The sequence below is a fragment of the Triturus cristatus genome, chromosome 5_1 (genome assembly GCF_964204655.1).
Source record: "Triturus cristatus chromosome 5_1, aTriCri1.1, whole genome shotgun sequence".
In the NCBI taxonomy this organism is placed as follows: Eukaryota; Metazoa; Chordata; class Amphibia; order Caudata; family Salamandridae; genus Triturus; species Triturus cristatus.
Genome location: NC_140587.1, coordinates 678,793,607 through 678,806,999, shown reverse-complemented (window position 1 = coordinate 678,806,999; position 13,393 = coordinate 678,793,607).

The window sequence follows — 13,393 nt, the reverse complement described above, 5'->3', positions numbered from 1 at the left end:
GTGTTGGCTCCTCCGCTATGGTGGAGGAGTGTCACTCACTGAACAAAAGGAAAACTAAAGTGATAATACCTATTGTTATTATCATTTTAATTTTCCTTTGTAGTCAGTGGCTCTCGAGCGGGCAGGGCTGGGCACATCAGGGTAAAGGAGTGCTTTGCACTCCTTAAGTGGGCATGACTGCTTGACTGGCCCTCTCGGGCCGGCCAAACAGTCATGCGCACTTTGCAACTTCCCCACCAGACTGCATTATGCAGCCTGGTGTGGAACATGCAAAGCCTCCCATTCCCCATCCAAGCGCCCATCCACGGTGCTCAGACCAATCAAAATGCTGCATTGCAGTGTTGTGATTGGCTCTAGGGAACCTGGGAGCTGGGTGCTCCCTGCTGCTGGCCGGGACTGCAGGAAGAATGACGAGGACAGAGAATGGAGGAGAGGCGGCGGTCGGCCATTTAAGGTATGTTTTTTTCCCCTTTGTCGTCGCCACTCTTTCCCCATCTCCCCCAACCCCACCACCCGAATGCGGCAGCAGTCACTACTGGGTGAGTTCACAGTTTGGGGTCATGGGTTTAAGTTGGACTTGGGTACATTGATCAAGAACCCATAGAGCCTTGCATATATAAGATGCAGACTCTGGGAGCAGAAGAGCTGAATAGTCACGGATCATCCAGTCATCTAGATCCAGAAGTACAACTATCCCTTCATCATGGAGTCCTTCTAAAGGAGCAATGAGTTAGGAGAACACACAACACACTGACATGATCTAAAAAGGCAGCTCTAAACTAGAATTTTAGATTCTCCACTCAAATCAAAAAAGTGAATAATGATACAAATGGATGGGGGATATGCAGACAAACATTCTACAAATCTTGGAAAGTTGTGAATCCTCCCAGGAGAACAAGAGGAATTGCCCACTGAAGAGTGTCCACTTTGAAGTCAATCATGGAAAAAAAATGGTTAATAGAACGGAGAGCGATAATCATTATAAAATGTCTTTATTTCTTTTCCACCATAATGATGTGGGAATACAACCCCAGGGCAAGGAGGGCCATTAAACTGGAAATCGGTGTGGCAGCTAAGAACTCCAGTCTAGAGTCTTGAGAGGTGACCTAAAGAACCTAGAGGCCTTTGAATCAGCTTGAAAGAAATTCAGACAGTACTGGTAGATAGTCGGAAATGCTGGTTAGGCTTGGCTGTAGGTGTAAATTCTCAGGATCAGAACATGGCTTAGAATGGTCCACCTCTTGATAGCTTCAGGTCTGAAAACTATAATAGCACAGACTATTGAAGTTATCAAGTGAGGGAAGGATAGGAAGGGAACAGCAGTGAAGGTGACCAAGAAGAAAAACAATATATTATCACATATGCATGTTACTGAACTATATGAATATGTAATAACCTGCTAGAGGACCTATATATCTGTAAAGAAACCGTTCTGAAGTTGAGATCCTCTGATCCTTTGTGTTTACCTGTTTGTCCTGGCCTAGGTCTCGATAGGACGTAGTTGGACAGATACATATATCTGAGCTAGCAGCAATTTAAGGCAGGGGTGTGCATCCACCATCCTCATAGGCTAGAATCACACCACATGTAATAAACGTAGTTACAACAAGCCTAGTTAAAATTGCTTACAGTTTATGATAACCCTAAAAACCTGGCATGATTGCAGACCTCACTGCTGCGGGGCCAACTTTTGTCAACAGACAGTGGCAATGTGAAGGATATTAGGAGAAACTAGGTTACTGAGTATACCACCGGTCCTTTCTCAGACTCCAGAGATTTCCAACAAATGAATTACCAAAGAGAAATATCTCAAAGGTGCGGCATTTATAGGACAATCCACCACTTTCATCAAGTAAAGGGACTATGTAAATAGCATAGGGGCATATCAGCAAGGGCCGGCGATAATTATCGCTAAGCGCACTTAGCGCTAGGATAATTATCGACGGCTATCGTGGAATTTTATCGCTGAGATAGCGTGCTATCAGCAACGCTTATCTCAAAAGCGATAAAATTCCTCACGCTAACAGCCAAAAGTGAGATTATCGCTGGAAATCCGCCTCACCTGGGTGTGTTTTTACCTCATTCCCAGGTTTGTCAGGTATGGTAAATCTGGGAAGGCGTAATAAATCATGGGATTTGCATGTGAACACCCACCGCAACGCCTCTCTTCTACAGAGTAAGACAATGCAGCAATTTGTGATGTGTTGCTGTATTCCAAATTTATGAAGCCATTCAAAGCCATGCAGTGTGGCTTTGCATGACTTCACAAATCTGACTTAGAGACTTGCATCATGCATGTTGTGTGGTGCAAACGTGATCCACGCCTCTCATATATATTGCTCCTCATTCTCTTTAGTGACTGGCACTCTGTAGCACCTCGTGATCTAGGTGCCTTCCTTGGATGCCTTCACTCCATCGCCTGGCTGTTTTCCCTTTCTCCCCTTTGTCAGTCTGTGGGCTCTTGTCTTGCAGCCTGGTCTTGCCACTCTGATTAGTGGCTGGTGGCAGGTGGTGAATTGGTGCAGTACCTCTTCATTCTTGTGTGGGCAGACACCTCTCAGGCCTTGCTGTAGCTGAAGGGCCATGCTGCGTGCTGTTTGACAATGGAGATATTTACAGAGCTCTTTTAGAAGGGGGCTAGCTAGAGCGTCAATATGCCCCTGAGCATGTAAAGCCTGCAGCTGGGTTCTGGCCTCCTGTATCTCAGGGTATATGTACAAGCCCCTATTGCCACGGGAACGTTACTTTTTGTGACGTTTCCGTGGCGATAGGGGCTTCGCCTTATTTACAAGGCAGCGTTAAGCCACTTATCGTGGCTTAACACAGCCTTGTAAATAAGGCCCCTTTCTTGCTATGCTTAGCGTGAAAGGGCTGGGCAGTGAGTGTGCACCGCAAAACACCCATTGATATTGACACTGCGCCCTATTTATAAGGGCAGTGTAAATAGGAGGCAGCGCCAAAATTAAGACCTGGTCTTAGGTTGGCGAAATGGCGAGGAATGCTATATTTCTCCTTGTTTCTTCTTTTTCTATGTGTGCTTTCTTGTGCAGCACACAAAAAAAGCGAAAAAACCTTTTATTGTTCATGTACAGGAAAGTCACCCTTCCTGCACATAAACAATGTTTTAAAAAAATGACTTTTTTTGACTTCCATGTGTGCTGCATTAAGCAGCACACATAGAAGTGACAAAATGGTATTTCAAGATTGTTTATGTACAGGAAGGGACACCTTCCTACACATAAGCACGCTTTCCTCTGCACGCAGACACCCTTGCACTATGGTGCAAGGGTGCTTGCGTTGGCACTACATTGCTAAGTGTAGCGCCAGCGCAGGGGGAAACGCAAGGCTGCACCATATTCTTGTAAATATGGCGCAGCCTTGCGTTTCTGAAGTGGCCGAGTGCAGCGTTAAGCCATGACCGCTAACACCTCACTCTGCCTCTTCTGTTGTAAATATCCCCCTCAGTCTCTCGTGTGTTCTTTTTGTCCTTGGTCACTTGTTATTTGCTGTTGGGCAGCAGGGATGTGTACTGTAGGTGTGCCAATACCTATTGCCCGCCTAGTCTGTGATTATTGCCTGTGATGAGATGGGGTAGTACTGCCCCTTTTCTCGAGTGGGTCGCAACACAATCAGCCTGGGCACACTAGCTCACCTTGAGGGCCTGAGAAAGTGCCCTTCTTTAGCACAGTACAGCCCAATACTTCTCTATTCCGCTAGGCTAAAATGCTGTGCAGTGCCTTGTGGTGGGCTTAGGGCACGGGTGGCCACATTCTCAGCCCGTGGTTCCGGAGTGGGATGGAGAATTGGTGTCAGGGCACGGTGTGGGCAACCGTTCTTGTTGCCAATGTTAGGTAGTTGGGCCCTAGGCGCAAATGCTGAATAAATAATGGATACAGACAGGAGTAGTCAGTGTGTAGAACTGACCCAGGGCACGAGTACCCAGCCCCTTTTATTTACAGGCTCTCCTGACTGGTGACACACGTGAAGTAGGTGTAGACACTGCCCCTAGGGAGGGGCTGCTATATGGCGTGTGGCACAGGCAGAAGGTTGGAAATCTGCCCTCTTGCGTTCCTCTTATGTGTGAAGTACATTTCTACATTTGTGGAGTTGACAGTTAAGTAGAATTTGCCCCTGTAAATGACTCTTAGATGTGCAAAATAAGTTGGGACTCGGGGTTTGTGATCTGTACATGTTTTGTAGAAGGGGGTCGTTAAAATAAAGTGGTTCCAGATTTTGTGCAGGGTTTCACAACTATCTCCCGCCTAGACATGATCAGATTTTCCTGACCATTTTGACAAATCCCACATTGCATAATATGCAATTTATATGATTCATTGGCACATATATGTAGAACATTTTAATTCCATTTATGTGCAAAATCGTATTCCCCTAACGTGAGAAAGCCTGTAAACACATTGTGGATTGTAACATACACGTATTAGCTTAACATTTAATATGTATTTAGTGATTAACTTATGTAGTACATCTGGAAATATAAGTGAAAATTTAGTTAGAAAATACACAGGCCTTCGACGCAAAACAGTGTTGCACATAGGTATTAATTACATCGTCAAATCAAACAATTTTCGCACCGTTGAATAAATGCTTTATTGCCTAACACGATTTTCCTTTACATAAATGTATTTAAAGGTACATGGTGCCCTCTGGTGGAAAGTAGTGGTGTAATAATTGATTACAACCACATTATTGATGATTCCTGCGTGTAAACGAAGACTAGAATCATGCGTTCTGGTGAAAGAAGTGAAGCTGCCTCTCACCAAGCAGTTCTTATTATCAATGCAACGCTGAACCTGCGGTATAAAAGTATATTGTGCATCTGATCGGACGAAATGATTGTAATACAAATGTGTGCATGCTTTGCAATCTACTCATCTTACATCTACACCTCAGGCCACAGTTGAAAGCACACTGCACCTGATTTATCTAGCTATTTTCACACTTTAGGAATGGTACAACAGAAACATGCATGGCACCAGGGCCGTGCTTAATATTTTAGAGACCTTATAGCGTTTTAAAATATTTTTAATGTAATTAAACCATTTCTTTTTTTCTCTCCTCAACTAACTTGGCTTGGAAATGTAAAGTTCTTTGGGGCATATTTAAAAGCCCCTATTGCCACCACAACGTGATTTCAATAGAGACCTCACCCTATTTACAAGGCAGCGTTAATCTATTTAATGTGGCTTAACGATGCCTTGTAAATAAGGCCCCCTTTTAAACTATACTTAGCATGAAAGGGGAGGGCAATGGTTGTTGTGGTGGTCGTTCCACCACAAACCCATTGATTTTGACAGAGCCTCCCTATTTACAAGGGCAGCATAAATAGGAGGCAGCACCAAAATTGAGACCAATGAAAACCTGGTCTTAAACAGGCGAAATAAGGAGAAATGCTTTATTTCTCCTCATTTTTGCTGTTTCCATGTGTGCTGCCTTGTGCATCACACATAGAAGCAGCAAATTGCCTATGATTGTTTATGTGCACATAAACAATAATTTTTTTAAATGTCGTTTTGCAACTTCTATGTGTGCTGCATTAAGCACACATAGAAGTTACAAAATAGCAAGAAAAAGATTGTTTATGTAACAGGAAGGAGTACCTTCCTGCACATAAACAATATTCCCCTCAATGCAGACACCCTTGCACTATGCACTATGCACCCTGCTTTGGCCCTAGGTTACTAAGTTTAGCGCCAGCGCAGGGAGAAACACAGGGCTGCACCATATTTTTGTAAATCTGGTGCAGGCCTGCATTTCAGAAGTGCTGGAGCATTTAGTTAAGCCAAAGAGGCTAACGACACCCTCCACCACTTCTTTGTAAATATGCCCCTTTGTTTCTTAACTCACTTATTGTCTTTCTGTTGTTACACATGTAACAACATCCATGTCTTTGAGGAAAGCCTTTCTTCTTCAGCTACATATCCAATGGTGACCAAGGTATTACAGGCAGAAATAAGGTTATCTTTTAGTAGTAGAATGATTTAGGGCCTTATTAGTAGTACGGGAGTCCCCAGTACCGCCGTACTTGTAGTGACGGTCCGACCATCACCACACTGGCAGTCCCCATGCCGTATTCTGAGTGTGGCAGTCAGACCGCCGGTTCCGCAGGGATCAAGGATCCCGCTGCACCAGCTGTCTGAAAATGGACAGGAATATGCTGGTGGTGCTCCTGCGGCACCGCCAAGAATATTCAGACTTTCATTTCCACCACCCTCTTCATAGAGGTGAGCCCACCAAGAAAATGGCGGCAGACATGGAATAAAGGGGGCCCTAACAGGGCCCCCTGCCTATTCTGGGCCTGGGGGTGCATGCAGGTGGGCACATGTGCCACCCTGGAATTGCACCCCATCTATCACTGCATGGTGTGGCATGCAGGCCACACCATGCAGGAATGTGCTGCATGCGCTGTCACAGCACCAGTCTGTTGTTAAGGCTCTCCTATCAGCCTAACAGCCCACCGCAGCAGCACCGCCCGCCCACATTTACAGTCATAATCCAGCAGGCGGGCTCACTACAGGCTTGGCAGTCCTACTGTTGGCGTGATGGTGGCGGGCAAAGAGGAGGACTGCCATACTCGTAATAAGGCCCTTAGTCTTTGAGAGTGCTCAGTTACAGCGTACATAGAGACTGTGGTAACTCTCCCAGAATCCAGCTTTTTTAATAAACTTAAATTGAGGGGGAACAAAGCCATAATAATTAGTGTCAGAAAGGAAATTAATCATTTGGGAAGAATGTGCCCTCACAAAATCAATAAGCACACCCTCCTTAGACTAAAACACAGTTTTAGATAATCTCTGGTAGTTATGGCACAAGTAGCTGGCAATTCCCTAAAAAGCGCCTTTTAAATGGAGCCAGTACCAACACTTTTAATGTCATGAAAACAAAAGAATAACATTTGCAAACCAATTTAAAAGAGAAGAATTTATTGAACAACAAGACTGCAAAGCAATCAAAAATGGACAATGCAATAGAATACATTATTATAAAATATTTAAGGCCTAAAGCACCTGGAAAAATGCAAAACACCAATGTTAATATACAGTACACAAGTTACTGGTACTTTGGTAGATTTCAGGCCAACTGCAATGAGACATCAGTCTGCAACAACAAACATGTCTCATAGTTCCACGTTTTTACTTGGGGTTTAGTCTACTTTTTGAAGAGTAAAATCTTCCAGCATGGCAGGGTCTAAAGTAGGGCTGGGTGAAATTCAAATTAAGCTGGTGTAATTCGCATAGTTTCAGAAATTACACATTATGGGGAAGATTTACAATTCTTTTATGCAGCCTAACGCAGCAAACCACCTTGCTGCGCTGTGTGAAATGGAGAGGGCAAGAATGGCCATATTTACCATTACAAAAAGAACCATTGATGGACAGAATGCAGAACAATATCATACATTCACCCCAGTACAGAGGTCTAAGCCTAAATCCAGTGTTTTTTTACTCTCCATGCCATTCCAGTTTGAACCCAGCCATATGTAAATCAGTCCTGACCCTGTGCCCAATGGTAACAGTCCAGCCCGATCTGCCTGGCCAGGTCTTCCCTGGACTGGAAACAAGCTTCCTAGGACCGGTTTTGGGATTTCACCCCTCATCAGCCAGGATAGCTTGACTCCAGTGGCATGAAGAGCACGGGACCCAAGTCTGGGCATACCTGTCCCTGTCCGGCAGAGTGTCAAGACTGATTTGCATATGGCTGGGTCCAATCTCGGTTGGCGAAGTAGGCTAAAGAACAATGATGGATTCAATCCAGATCTGTGACTGGGGGTGAGTGTCTGAAAAGTTACACCACTCTGTCCATCATCTACCCTTGTTTGCCATATTTACCATTATACAGTGCATTCCTGACCTTTCCTCGTGCTGGCGCACTTTTGGCTGTCTAGCTCCAAAGCAGACAGCCTTACGTCATGGTGCACGGGTGCCTGCTTTGTAGGCAGAATTGTATCAATAAAGCAAAAGCAGCAGACCATGAGGACTGCACCTGACCCTTTGTTCCAAATGTTTTTATTAAGCATGAATGTATACCAATGTGTGCACCCAATACAAGCACCTGCTGCCACGGTGCATAAACCAAGCGATGGTTACAAATGAAAACATGAAATGTAGAGATGGACCACAACAATAACCAAAAAACAACGTCCTGATTCTTGTCTTTATTTTCTTTTTTCTCCCTTCTTTATAAAGTTTCACACATTCATAGTGAAGACAGCCAACGCGTTACGTCCATTGAATGGACTTCTTCAGGGCTGTTATACAATAAATGTTGGAGCCGGCCTCGTGGCGTGGTCCTGTTCCCCCTCGCTAAGCCGCATGAGGTCCCATGCACCTCGGGGCTCCTCCATTTTGGATTGTACGTGACTCTACGTAACCACCTACGTGACCCCGCTTCACCCGGCCTCGGTCCCAGAGAGGCCCGACATCGAGGCGCCAACCCCTGGCCAGGGGGATACCACGTGAACCCTTCCCACTCCCGGCGGAGGGCAGTATCGATGGGACCCCCAACCGTCCTTCCACACCTAGGTGCGATCGCCCCACAGCTCTCTGGGGCCTGGCGCCTCTCCTGCTGGGCGTCTGGCCGCTCCCTACCCGGCCTCTCCGCCCCCCCGGGAGCGAGGGTCCGGACATCAAAGGGCTCCAGTCCTATATCTGGGGCGACCCGACAACAGGACAACAGTTGTATCCTGGAGTCAAGAGCCCTGCTGATCGGATCGTGGCTGACCCTACGGAAGAAGACTCATCCTGAACCCACACTCTGAGCCCTGCTGACGACGTCGCGGCTCCACCGTGCTTAAAGACCTTCACGAACCTTTGGGGCCCTGCTGACGCTGTCGCGGCCCGACCTTGTTGAACCTTACCATCAGAGCCCAGCTGACCTCGTCGCGGCTCGACCGAAGCGGACCTACCACTGGAGCCCTGCAGACGCCGTCGCGGCTCCCCACGTCCGAGCCGCTCTGAGACCAGCACTCAAGGGCTGGCGCAGAGCCTTCCCGTACCTGGCTGGTACTAAGACTGTCCCGCTACCCTATCCCTCTAAAGACATTGAGACTCTTACTGGATCCCTCGATCCCACTGTAAATATTGAACGTACTACTATTGATAAAGAACCAAGTTAAGCAACTGATACGGAGTCCTGTGTGGTGGTATTACTGGGCCTAGTACGATCATAGGAGAAGGTCCTCCCCTAGGGGGCTTCTCAGCGGCGCTCGGCTAATAACTTTGCGGTAGGAAGGTGCCCCGGAGTAGTCTCCCCGACTCCCCGGTGGTCCTCCCTCCAACAATAAATATAAGCAATACATAAAACACAGACTTCGTGAACAAAATAACAAAAAAACAACAAATACAACATCTAAACATGACATGACAGTGCTTGTAGCGGATAATAGAGTGTTTGTAAAACATGTAAATTCATAAAATGTCAAAAACAGATTTACAAAACCGTTCCCATTGCGCATAAGAAATTACCAATAATATGAGTTCTGCATTGTTACAAAGACAAACAGTATTGTGTATATAAGAAGGAGATGAAAGGAGCAACATACACTGTAAACAAAAACAGGTGAGTGCATATACATTTTCTAAGAAGGCTTGTGGCAAAAAAACGAAATGGCATAATCAAAATAATATTTCATAAAGATTGCCCCATATGAAAGGCGGTACGAGAAAGGCGGTCATACCCCACTGTCTTAGTAATTCGATTGATCCTAACACTGTATGAATTAATTTGGAAAGCAAATTTGTCAAGAGGGAAAAGCGAATGAAAGAGAAAAAGAGGAGGGTAGTAGAGGTAGTAGAGATGCAGTGGGAGTAAACAATATGTGTTGGAACGGTCGGAAATATAATAACAAACAGAGACTAAACAGTAGTTCAAAGCAAATGATCAAGACCTTAGGGCCTAAATGGACGCAGCGTGTCTCATGCCCAAGACAATAAACGAAATGGAATGGTAGACCAACATGCCGACCAAGTGGCTCTAATAAAGAGCCAAGAACCAATGCATGTTAGGCAAGGAAATCCAAGATTATTGCAACGTGCTGGTATGTACCTGGAGTGTTTACCACAGAAAGCTGCTCCTAGTGAAACGTGACCCTACTACAGTTATAAAACCATTGTGTGCACAAACAGATTGAAAGTAATGAGAGCGGGATAGTTCTCATAAGTCTTACCCTAGTTGAAAAAACTACTTGCCACATGGCGGGAGGGGAGGGGAAACTCCTGTTCATTCCGGAAGGAGAGAAGGTAAACCAAATTCTGCATGAATCGATGTGTAAGAGTAAAAGCTCCACACACGTATGTATAACACACTCATTCACACAGTAACGGATCAAATGGTCCAGTTACAGCATTCGTTGCACTCGTACTCTTACTGTCTCAGGAAAGAATCCCTTGTTCGTCCTAGGCTGCTGCTCCCGGTCCTCCCGGATGTTAGAATGAGGACACGGGGCCAGTGCTTATATAGTGCGCTCGTAGCTAAATTGGAAGCAGTGCTGAGTGATTGAGCCTGAAAAGTGGCTACCGATGTGTGGTTTCCGGTGTCGCGAGCGGACACGGGTAGGATACATGCAGCGGGATGCCTGGTTTTGCAATGGCTGGAGTGCGGGGCCAATGATGTTGCTCGGAGGGCGGTGAATGCCCAAATAAGGAAAAGGAGGGTGCTCCCAGGATGGTGGTGTCATGTGTGGGCGAGGTAAAGTATGGAGGAGAGAGTGCGTCTATAGTCACCCTGGTACCGCGGAGATGCCGCAGGGAGTGGGTTCTGATTAGCTCGTGGAGTACAAGTGCGGAGTGACATCAGGAGGGTGTGTTTTAAGCCCGAATTGGAGCGGTCACCTTTGTTGGTGAGGCGCGTGCATCAATGCCATAGTTACGCGGTTGTTGTCTAATAGTAGAGGGGGTGTTTTTTATGCCCAAGTGGAGCGATCACCTTTGTAGGTGTGGGCGTGATAAAGCATGCGGAAAGGCGCGTGTTGACCCACTCGACAAATCTTGTTGCTTCCTCCTCAGTTCCATTCCACACTATTAAAACATCGTCTATATAACGTTTCCAAATCCTGATGTGTTGTAAGAATGGATTGTGTGGATTATGGATGAAGTCGTCCTCGAATTGTTGAACATACAGGCAGGCCATACTAGGGGCAAAGGTGCTGCCCATCGAAGTAGCAGTGATTTGGTGGGAGATGACTTTCTCGAATTCGAAGAAATTCTCAGTAAGTGCCAGTTCTGCACATTCCATCACGAAGTGTTGTGGGGTTAGAAAGTCCCACTCCCTGTTAAGGATGATGTTTTCCACAACTTCCAAGGTGCGTCTTTGTGGAATGCTTGTGTAAAGAGCTTCTATGTCCATGGTTATAAACCAGTCATTGGTCGCATCCACTGTGCGGTCTCTGAGGAGACAAAGGACATCCTTCGTATCCCTGAGATAAGACAGTGATTCTTTAACGATAGGCCGAAGGAACCAGTCACAAAATTGTTACAAAGGCTCCAAGGCTGACCCTATTCCAGACACGATTGGTCTGCCAGGTGGGGGCATTTGGTTCTTATGAATCTTCGGGAGTATGTAGAATTTAGGCATCCTGGGTTCCTCACTGATGAGGAAACCGGCCTCTTGTTTAGTGATCCAGTCGTTGCTGAGTGCTTCTTCTACCATGCCTTTGATCCTGGCCATATGTGGTCCTGTGGGGTCGGTTCGGTGTATAGTATAGCTGCTGGAGTCGGTGAGCAATCTCAGGCATTCTTCTCGGTACATGTCACTATCCATAATGACTATGGCTCCCCCTTTGTCCACTGGTTTGATGATTAGACCGTTGTTATTACTTAGGTTTTGTACGGCCGTACGTTCTTTCCCACTGAGGTTGTCAAACCCTCGCGTGTCCTGGAAATTGATATCCTCGATGTCTTTCAGCACAGCTTGTTCAAATGCAAGTATTTGGCATGAGATGTTTTGATAAGGTGGTTGGAAAATTGATTTTTTCTAAGTCCAGTTGACTTCTTTTCTTCTGTGCCTTCTTTAGTTTCTCCAAAGAAATCGCGAAGTTTAATTTTTCGGAAGAATTGGGCCAGTTCCGTGTTGAGTACAAAGGGGTCATTCTTAGGTGTGGGAACAAATCCCAAACCTTTGGAGAGGACGGTCTTCTCATCGTGCGTGAGTGTATGTTTGCTGATGTTGACTATGTTGGTTGTTCCCTGCTCGTCGAGGGCATTTCCACTCTCCCTCTGCTCCTGGTTACCACTACATGGGGAGGTTGTTGTTGATCTTCCCATTGGACCCTTGTGTTTCTTCGTTTTTTTCGGCCTCTCCCTCTGCCTCGGCCCTGGAATAAAAAAGGCGGTGGGCCTTGTGGGAATCCGAAACCTGGTTGGTAGTATGGTTGTTGCCAGAAGCTGAATGGAGGGGGTTGTGGTTGTGGGGCTTGCATCATGGGGTGGTGGTAACCCGATGGTTTCTGAAATTGTGGCCCTGGACCTTCATCGCTGCTACTGTCACTCCTTTCCTCTCTGGAGCTGAATGTCCAATTTTGAGGGGTGGGTCTGAACCGTTGTCTTCTCCCTGTCTGTTGAGGTGCTAGTTTGTCATAGTGTTCCTCAGTGACATATGGGTATACCGTTTCTTTGCTGAATTTTTGTACGTCCTTCCGGAGTTTGGTTAGTTTCAACTGTGTTAAATACTCCTTATAATCAGAATGGTCGTTGTTAATTTCTTCCAGCTTTTTCTTAAAAGCTGTAAGTTGTACCGTTGTCTTCAGTCTGCATTCGCTTTGTTGTATCTCAATAAGGAGGGCACCTGCTAGTTGTCTGGTGGTGTTAATAATTAGAATAAGCCAGTCTTTGGTGCACTTCCAGGCTATGCTGGACCAGTTAATTCTGAACTCCTTGTTGTTGAGAAACAGTCTTGGCTCATTGGTGACAATAAGGCCTCTTGGGGCCGTGTTTTTACGGAGATACTCCGTCATAAATGCCCCATGAAGGGCTGTACGTATTTGTTCCTTTTTCTTGGAAGAGGGAGCCTCCCATTCGTCTGAGTTTTTAACCGTGTTGGTAACTATGGTTTCGGCTAGTAGAGATGGTGTGTTAAGGATCTCTGCTAGAATCTCTTCCCCGAACGAGAGTTCGGTGTCCATGATGCAAGTTGGGTAAGTTGGTTGTGATACTTGATCACACCTAAAATATGCTGTTTTGAGGGGCAGACTTGACTAAGTCTATCCTCTTGTTCTGGTCAGGAGAGTACGCGACTCAGAGCAAAACCCTACAGTTAGGGAAAGGTACCCCTAATTATGTTCCCACAGCCAGCAGCTGTACATAAATGTAATCACAAAGGGGCTCCACAGTGTGTGGAGGAGGGAACAAGAGGCGTGGGGTTCTAGGAGCTAGCGGGCTCC